Below are 10,896 nucleotides of genomic sequence, written 5' to 3'. Positions count from 1 at the left end.
ATCAGGACACAGTGCTCTGCGCCCTGACCCCACCCTATTTTGAAGCCTATTAGAGCCTCTGGCTCTAATCACGTGCTTCAAAATACACACCCCCTGCCTATCTCCGCTATAGTAATTTGTGTGTCCGGCATCCTGAAAGGGGCTGGGCACATAGATAGGGAGGGCGGCGGAGGTGTTGGGGGGGCGGTGCCCGTGTGCCCACAATGCATGGGCCACTGCTGCTACATAATGCTTTATATAGAGTATGTAATGTCTGAGAGGACTGTCAGAAACTGCAAAAGAAATGAGGGTCAGAGAGTGAGAACAGGATACATTGTTGGTTTGGGGCATGCTGCAGAAGACAATACGAAGCTGGGAACATGTTACCTGAGTCTAGTAGGGATCCATGCATTTACCCTAATCAATGTTCCCACTAAAGACTGCTGAGGTCCGAGGGCCACACATCCTATACCAAAGGGCCACATTTGGACCTCAGGCCACAGGTTGGGCACCAGGGCTACAGAAGCTAGAAATCACTATAGTAGGCACTAATATGTGAGTGATCTATACTAGCTTTCGGGTCCCGCGCCAAGCTGTTGCCCTGTTGCTTTCTGAACACAGGATGTCAGCCACTTGGCACAGGTGCCATTCAGAGAGTGATTTGCATTTTCTAAATGAATGCAAAGCATTCTATGATTGGACCAGGTGGAGAGAGAGGCTTCACCGCACCACCTCCTCCAATCAGAGAACGCTTTGCATTCATTCAGAACATGTAAAGCACTCTCTGAATGGCACCCCTGCCAACCAGCTGACATCCTGTGTTCAGAATGCATCAGGGCAGTCGCTTGGCACTGGACCTGGAAACTAGTAGAGATCAGTAGTACCGGTGTCTATTACAATGATTTCCAATGTCATAGAACAGCCTTTTTCAATCTTTTCAACACAGAGGAACCCTTAAAATAACATTCTGGGCTCGCGAACCCCTGTTAAAAAAATGACAACTCATGATACATAATGTGATAGTGAGTGGGAAGAATGCTCCTCACACTTGTCATTGGGAAGAATTCCCCCTTTACAGATAACTAAAAAGATCAATGGTTTCAGTAGGAACTTATCTGAGAGGCAGAAGTTGCTCATTGCCCAAGGAACCCCTTGCAACCTCTGGAGGAATCCTAGGGTTCCATGGAACCTTGGTTGAGAAACCCTGTTCTAGAGGGATCCCACCTGTTGAGTTGAGAGGTATCTTGGTATAGTGTGGTCTTACCGTGAAGGGTCCTAATGCACTTCACTAGGGCCAATTTAGACAGGAGCCAATTAACTTACCAGCATGTCTTTGGAGTGTGGGAGGAAACCAGAGTGCCCGAAGGAAACCCACGCAGGCATGGGGAGAACATGCAAACTCCAGCAGGTGGTGTTGTGGTCAGGATTCAAACCAGTGACCCTTTTGCTGCTAGGTGAAAGTGCTAACCACTACACCACTGTGCTGCCCTATATGGTATATACATACAGTAGTTACATTGGTCCAAGCTGAACCAATGTAGCTATGTAAAAATATCCATACCTGGAATTCTGCTTTCATTTCTCTCATTCAGGCCAACAACCTGAACAAGAAAAAAAAATAGCAATTGAATCGCTCATCCATGCTAATCAGCGTGGATGGAGAATGCTCTACCTGTCGGCTATTGTGTCTAGGAGGCAGCAGCAGTACCAAACTTTTGTTAAGCCGGATGATGCTTGCAACTGATCAAATTTCGGCTGATTTAGTATGAATCAGTCACAATTTCTGCTACCTATGGCTACCTTAAAGCGTAAAGTCCACTTTTGCTGAGAAAAAAAAAAAGCATTCCCCTCTGGGTGATCCATATTGCAAGGATTTTAACAAACTTTGTTGCATATTCCTACCTTTTGTTCTTCTGAAGAAGTCCCTGTGTGTATATCTCTGTGACCCTGTTCTGAGTGAGTCTAATGGGAATGTTTTCATAATTATCAACCAGTTGCTGCAGCTGTAGCACCCCGATGAGGAAATGGGGCAGGGTCTGCATCCTTTTAGACGTGATTTCCTATTGGGAGTATCTCACCAAAAAAATGACATTTTTGTTGCAAGGGATGCCAAAAATCTGACTTGTATCTTAGCGCAGTCTTCTGGGAAAATCAGTGAGCCAATCACACAAGCAGGAAATGATGTTTCTGGGGTGGGCGTTCTGTACACATTCTATGTACAGAACACCTCCAGGTAGCCATATTGCATTGTAGTTACAGAAAATTACAGCGGCTGCAGATTGAAAAGGAAAGGTAATTTTAAATAACATTCAATTACAATATTACTTGTGTCGCAATTGTATACGCTATATTAATATAATTTTTTATATGCTTTTTTTCCCCCCTATGAAAGTGGAGTTACCCTTTAAGCAATGTTGTGCCTGATCAAATCTTAGTGTTCTTATCGAGTACAACCACACGAAGTGTATAAACTCTACCTATATGACATTTAGCTTGTTAAAGCCCTGTCTTATGAACAATAGGCAATTTTTTCTATTTTTTTTATTATTGTATCTCCTGATCTCCTCCAGCCTCCTTCAGCCACTTCCTGTCTACATGCACTTGCTCCAGTGTTGGCTTTCCCTTCATTGTTCTGAACTGGTGGTGACAACTTCGGACCATGCCTGCAAAATATGTATTGGCACGGCCACTTGTAATCTCTACCAGGGTTGCATGTGACAGTGGGACAACGAATGTCCCTTGACCAGTGTTGGAGCTCAGATTGGCAAGTCTGCAGGGGACAGTGACAAATTATTACAGCCAGAGATACTTTTTATTTCAACAAGGCTGTAGCTGCTTTTTTATTTTTCTCTAGAAAGTTGAGTTGGACTTTAAAATCTAACTAAAGTCTGCAAACATGCACATGCCAGCATCTTCTCCCTGGCGTGTGGGGTCTTCGGCCACCTTCATTGGCTGGGGAGGGGTGGTGTTACGCCCGCCCATGCGCCTTATGTTTATGTATTGTCTTTGTGTGTATTTCACTTTGAGTTGCAGCTTTTGTTGATAGGTTAACAGCACAGTTTTTTTCTTTACATAATTATTTTCATTTATATTGCAAAAAATAAAAAAACCCAGTGGTGATCAAATACCACCAAAAGAAAGCTCTATTTATGTGGGGAAAAAAAATGACATAAATTAAGTTTGGGTACAGTGTTGCATGACCACGTTTAAGTAGCTCAGTGCTAAATAGGAAAAAGTGGTCTGGTCATAAAAGGGGGGGGGGGGGGATTTTTCCAGAGCTGAAGTTGTTAAAAAAATGCCTTTTTTATTTTTACCATATAACCTCTGATCTCAGCTGCATAAGAACCCGCTGTGCTCTCATGCTCAGTGTGGTCAGTTTTAAATAGGAAAGCAGAGGGACTACTGGCAGGAACACCAGGGATTTCGCACAAAGGAAGCAATATAAAGTGAACAGGAGACTTTCTAATACAAGTACATGGTACAGCAGCCACATATCAGGAAAATTAAGGGTTGGGTTTACATATTCTTTCATTTATTCTGGCCATGCATAGCTCGTTGTACATTTTACTCAAGACTGCAAACAGGCGGTTAGGTTAGGTTAATTTTATTGCAGAAAAAAACAATAACTTTTGTCTTCTGTCATAAAACGCCATCCTGCTCGCAGTTTTTTTTTTTTTTTTAATTTTTAACTTTAGTTCCGCTTTAGGACAACGGTATAGAAAGTGTCTCCATATGAGCTTCTATAGGCATTCTTTTGTTGTAAAGTAGCAAAGGCCTTTCTATTCTAGTGGAATACACATCGAGATCTGGTAGGATTTTGTGACCTGGGGGGAAAATGTCCACAATGACAAGATTACATATGGCAGGTCATAGGGTAGGTGACCCTGCTAATCATTGTAAAATGTGAAGGACAACCAGACTGGGACAGTATGTGGCCATGACACCTCACCTACATGATAACCTTCAGCTTGTTTTATTATACTGGAGTCTTCAAGAAATGATGGAACCTTCCAATCCAATGACATCATCCATGATGGTTGTACAGACGGAACCTTCCAATCCTATGACATCATCCATGTGATATTGTACAAAATTCATTTTAGTGATCATAGGGTGTAGTAACAATGATCTCATCCATAGCTCTCCATGGACAGGGCCCCCTATTTTGTAGACTGCCCCCATATCCTGTAGATTGTCCCACCGGGAAGCAGTCAGCACACAACTGACCCATGCAGCGCCTCGCCATCTGTTGGTGCCACAGGAAAATGTCCTCCCGTTTTTCCAGGAATGGTGCTACTGTGTACTTCTTGTGTCCTGGGAGGAGTACTGAGGCGGGTTGGCATCATGGGGTATAGCGATGAATGTTACAAGGTGCTCTGGTGTTACCCCATAGATTCCGGTCTTTCTGGAAATCTGCATTGTTGGAATTTTAGAACCCCACTCCAACTGCTGATTGGCTGAAAAGAGAGAAGGGCATTAGCATCATAGCTCTCAGCCACGCAACAGGCCAGAGCAAAGACCAAAGAGGAGAATGGTGGAGAGGGAGCGTACTGCCTGCAAACAGTGCAGTGAAATGTGGGGGTCACCATCGTCCGTGTTTTGTCACTCTTCCCCATGTATTGCCATCATTGCCTGTGTTTTGTCACTATTGCCCATGTATTGTCATCATTGCTTGTGTTTTGTCACTATTACCATCATTACCCATGTATTGTCACTATTACCCACATGTTGTCACTATTGCCATCATTGCCCATGTATTGTCACTATTACCCACATATTGTCACTATTGCCCATGTATTGCCACCATTGCCTGTGCTTTGTCACTATTGCCTCATGTATTGCCATTATTGCCTGTGTTTTGTCACTATTGTCCCATGCATTGCCATTATTGCCTGTGTTTTGTCACTATTGCCTGTGTTTTGTCACTATTGCCCATGTATTGCCATTGTTGCCTGTGTTTTGTCCAGTAGTGTATTTAGGTTTTGTGCTGCCCTAGGCTTGACTAAATTTGTGTACCCCCTAATTTAAATATGACCCATCCCTTCCTGTCAAGGTCACACCCCTTGCTGTTTAAGGGCCCGGGGGGTGGGGGGCAATGGATTCCCTTAATTTTCATAGATTTCCTCTCACTTCCTGTTTGACTATGGGGCAGGAAGTGAAGGGAAATCTCTGCAATGGGACAGGGATGGTAAAAAAAATAAACTGACAGGGGTTATAACCCTCCCTTACTCTATCCAAAATGAAAAAAAAAAAAAAGGGTTGCCTATAGTTCTACTTTAAGCACACATTTCTGATAATTTTATGGAGAAGACTAAGAAGATATAACCATGCCAATGGTGCAGCAGAAAACATAGCACAGTGAGGAAGGTTTGTGGTCCAGGATGATAGAACAGTAAAAATTAGTTTTTACAGTTGCAGAATGCCGGACACCAGCATAGCGGAAGCAATGCGGCCCCTTTATGGGGGCGCTAGACTAATTTGCCTCTCAGCCCAGAATAACCCATAAGACTGGCACTACATTAATGCCCCGTACACACGGTCGGAAATTTCGACTGAAAAAGTGCAATCGGATTATGTTGTTGGAAAATCCGATCGTGTGTGGGCTCTATCGAACTTTTTTCCGTCGGAAATTCCAACAGAAAAAGTTTGAGAGCTGGATCTAAAATTTTCCGACAACAAAATCTGATCGGACTTTTTACGATCGTGTGTACAGAATTCCGACGCACAAAGTGGCACGCATGCTCAGAAAAATTTTGGAGACGAAAGCTATTGGCTACTGGCCTCTACGTAGTCCCGTCGTACGTGTATGACGTCACCTCGTACCGAACGATCGGATTTTCCGCCAGCTTTGTGCGACCGTGTGTATGCAAGACAAGTTTGGGCCAAAATCTGTAAGAAAAAATCAGACAGATATTGTTGTTGGAATGTCCGACCGTGTGTATGCGGCATTACAGTGTAGCACAAGCTGGCAGTGACTCTGTGCTGCCCCCCTGCAAAGTGGTGCCCTAGGCCTGGGCCTTGGCCAGGATACAGCGTTGATTTTGTCACTATTGCCTGTGTTTGGTCACTTTTGCCATTATTGCCTGTGTTATTTTGTCACCATCGCTCATGTATTGCCTGTGTTTGGTCACTATTGCCATTATTGCCTGTGTTATTTTGTCACTATTGCCCATGTATTGCCAGTGTTTGGTCACTATTGCCATTATTGCCTGTGTTATTTTGTCACTATTGCCCATGTATTGACACCATTGCCTGTGTTTTGTGAATATTGCCCATCCATGTATTACCACCACTGCCTGTGTTCTGTTAATATCCCCCACGTATTATAACTATTGCCATGACTCGAGCATTACCCATGGAGGCCACCATTGCCACTTTTACCCTTTGCCCATGTATTGCCACGTATTGCTTGTGCAGTGTCACCATTGACAACAACACAGATCTTTTATGTGAGGAGGATACACGTTTACATGTGAGGGGGTGATAGAAGGAGGAGAGAAATTATGTATTAGAGGTGAGGATGGTATGTTCTTATATGTGAGGACTGGTATTTCTGTCACTTCATCCCCTCAGCGAGGAGCAGCTGAGGGATACGAGGAGCCGCTCAGCAGCCAATCACAGCCTGCCTTCGCAGCCCGCCAATTTCACCGCGCCTTCCCATTGGCTGTCGGCGGCTCTCGCTCTCTTTGTGGAGGTGGCGGCGGTGGCGGGATTTACCTCAGCGTGTCAGGTGAGGAGAGAGATGGAGGGCGGTCAGGGGCCCCGGACTTACCCGAGCGGTAGGTGCCCCTCATAACACGGCCGTGAGGAGGAAAGTCTGTGTGTAATGGCCGAGTGTGTCAGGGCTCCGCACGGGCCGCCATTACTATGTATAGGAGGACAGAGGTTTCGTGTGGCGTGTCTATGGGATGGTATCACAGTCTGTGCTGCTGTTTCCTCTTTTATATGTAATATTTATGTCTTTTGTATAAAGAATAATATACAGATTTATATAATGAGGTAACATAAGGACATTCCTGCATTTGCCTTCGAAAATGCCCTCTTAAAGAGCCCCTGTCCCCTTTTCCCCTCCCCCATCACTCTCTCTTCTATTGCAGCCACACCTGTACAGGGGGTGTGCCCTCTCCCGCTTCTCCCATGATGCATTGCAAAGCCCAGCAGCCAATCACCAGTCTCCTGACACTATGATGGTGGGTGGGGTGATACAGCCCTATATAAGGATGAGTTTAGGCGTGTTCGCAACTCCACGTGCCCGCCAGGCCGCGGTAATCTCACAGGCAGTGAGAAATTTCCCGGTCCGCGGCTGCACATACCAGGAAATGTCTCACTGTGCTGTGTTTAGCACTGCGCAGTGTCAGCTTCCTGGCGGGTGTGAGCATGTGGCGTTGCGAACATGCCTGAGCTCATCCTTAGCCTTATAATACAGGCAGTACCCGAGTTACGAACGGGTTAGGGACTGCTGGTTTGTTCTTAAGTCAGATTTGTTCATAAGTCGGAAGCGCATGCGCAGAACGGCAGAGAAGTAGTTTTCCGATGTTCTGTCAAGTAGCCGCGCATGCGCAAACGTTTTCTGATGTGCCCACTGTCGAAAAGTGGCTGCTCATGCGCAGAACGTCACGCCGCTTCCCTTTTCGTAAGTAGGAGTCGTTCGTAACTCGGGGACCTTGTGTAGTCCCCACCACTCCGCTCTTCTATCACTAACCACTTCAGCCCCGGAAGGATTTGTCCCCTTAACCGCTTCAGCCCCGGGAAGATTTTACCCCCTTCCTGTCCAGAGCACTTTTTTGCGATTCGGCACTGCGTCGCTTTAAATGATTTCGCAGTCATGCGAGGTCGCACCCAAACAAAATTGATGTCCCCCCCACAAATAGAGCTTTCTTTTGGCGTTATTTGATCTCTGCGATTTTTATTTTTGCGCTATAAACAAAGAAAGCCACAATTTTGAAAAAAAAAAACGCAACATTTTTTACTTTTTGCTATAAAAAATATCCCCCAAAAAATATATGAAAAACGAATTCTTTCCTCAGTTTAGGCCGATGTTTTCTTCTACACATTTTTGGTAAAAAAAAAAAAAAAAAATCACAATATGCGTATATTGATTGGTTTGCGCAAAAATTTATAGTGTCTACAAAATAGGGGATAGATTAATGGCATTTTTATTATTATTTATTTTTACTAGTAATGGCAGTGATCTGAGTTTTTTATTGTGACTGTGACATTATGGCGGACACTTGGGACACTTTTGAGACTATTTTGGGACCATTGGCATTTATACAGCGATCAGTGCTATAAAAATGCACCTATTACTGTATAAATGTCACTGGCAGGGAAGGGGTTAAGGCTGTGAATCCAGCCTAACACTAGGGAGCCATCAAGGGGTTAACTGTTATCTAGGGCGTGATTCTACTGTAGGGGGAGGGAACTCACAAGGGGAGGAGACAGATCGGTGTTCCTCTGTACTGGGAACACGATCGGTTTCCTCTCACACGACAGGACGTGGATCTGTGTGTTTACACACAAAGATCCACGGTCCTGCTGCGTTATCGGGCAATCGCGGGTGGCCGGTGCACATCACGGGTGCGGGGAATGCGCATCGGCTCCCGAGTGCGCTCCCCCCTAGATGTCAGGGAAGCCAAGGACGTCATATGATGCCCACCCAGGATGGGAGATCCCTCCTGCGGATGTCATTTGACAATGGCTGGGATGGGAAGTGGTTAATGACCAGCCCATTTTTTTTATATACGGTACTGCATTAATTAAACACAATTGCGTGGTCATGCGACGCTGTACCCAAATAAAATGTTGGTCCGATTTTTCCCACAAATAGAGCTTTCTTTTGGTTGTATTTGATCATCTCTGCGGTTTTTATTTTTTGCGCTACAAACAAACAAAACGTAAATTTTGGAAAAAAAAATATATTTTTTTTTTACTTTTTGCTATAATGCATATCCCAAAAAAAAAAAAAAAAATTTTTTTCCCCTTAGTTTAGGCCGATATGTATTCTTCTACGTATTTTTGTTAAAAAAAAAAAATCGCAATAGACGTATATTGATTGGATTGTGCAAAAGTTATAGCGTCTACAAAATAGGGGAAAGATTTATGGCATTTTTTTTTACTAGTAATGGCGGTGATCAGCAATTTTTAGCGAGATTGCGGCAGACAAATCGGACACTTTTTTGAAATTTTTTTGGGACCATTGACATTTATACAGCGATCAGAGCTAACTGATTACTGTATAAAAGGGTTAAGACTAGGGGGCGATCAAGGGGTTAAATGTGTTCCCTAGGTGTGTTCTAACTGTAGGGGGGATGGGCTGCCAAGGACATGACAGAGATCACTGTTCCCAATCACTGGGAACAGTAGATCCCTGTCATGTGCTCTGTTAGAACAGGAAATTGCCTTGTTTACAAAGGCAGTTCCCTGTTCTGCCTCTTTTTTTTTTGAAAGCCCATGGTGTGTGAAACACACTCAAAAGCTTCACCCGGTGCCAAAAAAGAAAGAATGAATGAATGAGATATTTGTATAGCGCACAACGCGAACTGAATCGCCTCAAGGAATGAAACACAAAAAGGTGCAATGGGTGTACACAAGCCCTCGGGGCGTTAGGCTCCAGACGGGGACTGGGGTATTTACACTTGGTCCATCTGGCTGAAACCAGATGGACCCAGTTCTCTGGGAGGTCTGCCAAAGCAGACCCATCCAAGTACTAGGTGGGGCTCACCTGAAGGGAGACCCTATCAGAGAGGACGAACCAAACCAGAAGGCCATGTCCACCCCCTCCCAAGGCGTTCAGGGCAGGCCTGAGGACCTATACCCTACCAGTCACACGTGCAAAATCATGTACAAACATAAAACTACAAAAAGTGACAAAGGGCTTAAATTAAAGAAAGTGGAGGAGAAGGAAGTGGAGAGGAGAGTGAAAAGTGGTCATTGTGTGAAACAATGACCAGGCCCTCTGGCCAGGAATAAAAAATTCCCACGGGCCCGACCCAGGAAGCAGGTGGGGAAAAAAAAAAGTGGTATGGTGCAGTGACAGTGGAGCCATAAATGAAAGTGACCCTCACTCAAAGTGACTTTATGGCACCCCTGGACTGCCACTCCAGGGGCACATACACCATGGGCTTCTTTCCAATGCTGGCCCACAGCCAGACTGGCGCAGCCCCCACCCCTACCAGGAAGGTCCAGAGCTCAGAGCTTAGGGAGAGCCCTGGATGCCAGGGCTCAACCATCACTCCCATCGCTCCTACCTAATTACATTCAGGAAATACCAACTGCCCCCTGGGGGGAAAGGGGGGCCAGTGTTCTTTCCTGAAAAACTAACGGGACCCTACCCTTCGGCCAGACCTGGTGCAGCACCCATCCTCACCAGGAGCACCCTTCAGGCCTACTCAGACACAACCATTCATCAGCCTCTATGACCAAAGAACGCTGACCTACCGAAACAGACCGACCGGGTATAGTTGCACCGTCAGATTTGCATCTGTCCTCCCCATTTGGGAGTAGCATAGCGCCTCCTCTGGCAACTGATAAGAACAGATACTACACTTGATCTTAGCCAAAAGTCCCAGAAGCGATTCTGCCTCTGTAATAGGTGATCGCAGGTCGCCGGCAGACATCAAGGCCGCCTGACCCGCGGGCACACTCATGCAGCGTGCGTGTGCCACCGTACAGCTTCGGCGATATGCGCAGGAGAGCCAGTCTGCCCCTGTATAACAACGGCGTTTGGTCAGCTAATGGTTAAAGTAAGGCAAAACTTTTTTTTTTATGTAACCCCTATCAGTTCTTTGCCATCTGTGTCCCACTGGGGAGATTTCACTTCCTGTCCCATAACCAAACAGGAAGTGAGAGGAAATCCCTGTGAGGGAATCCTAGAACAGTGTCCCCATTGGAAGATTTCCCCTCTATAAGGCCCCTTTC

The 10,896-nt window shown here is 45.4% G+C and overlaps 1 pseudogene; it reads right to left on the bottom strand.

Annotated features, from left to right (window-relative positions):
* Positions 1–10,434: 10,434 nt before the first annotated feature.
* On the bottom strand, positions 10,435–10,554 carry LOC143937549 (U2 spliceosomal RNA; annotated as a pseudogene).
* Positions 10,555–10,896: the final 342 nt, after the last annotated feature.

The sequence above is a fragment of the Lithobates pipiens genome, unplaced genomic scaffold (assembly GCF_037356315.1).
Source record: "Lithobates pipiens isolate NorthernLeopardFrog02 unplaced genomic scaffold, aLitPip1_a1.2 Scaffold_28, whole genome shotgun sequence".
NCBI classification, from domain to species: domain Eukaryota; kingdom Metazoa; phylum Chordata; class Amphibia; order Anura; family Ranidae; genus Lithobates; species Lithobates pipiens.
The sequence above is the reverse complement of the archived record's forward strand: the minus strand, read 5'-3'. Positions and strand labels throughout refer to the sequence as shown.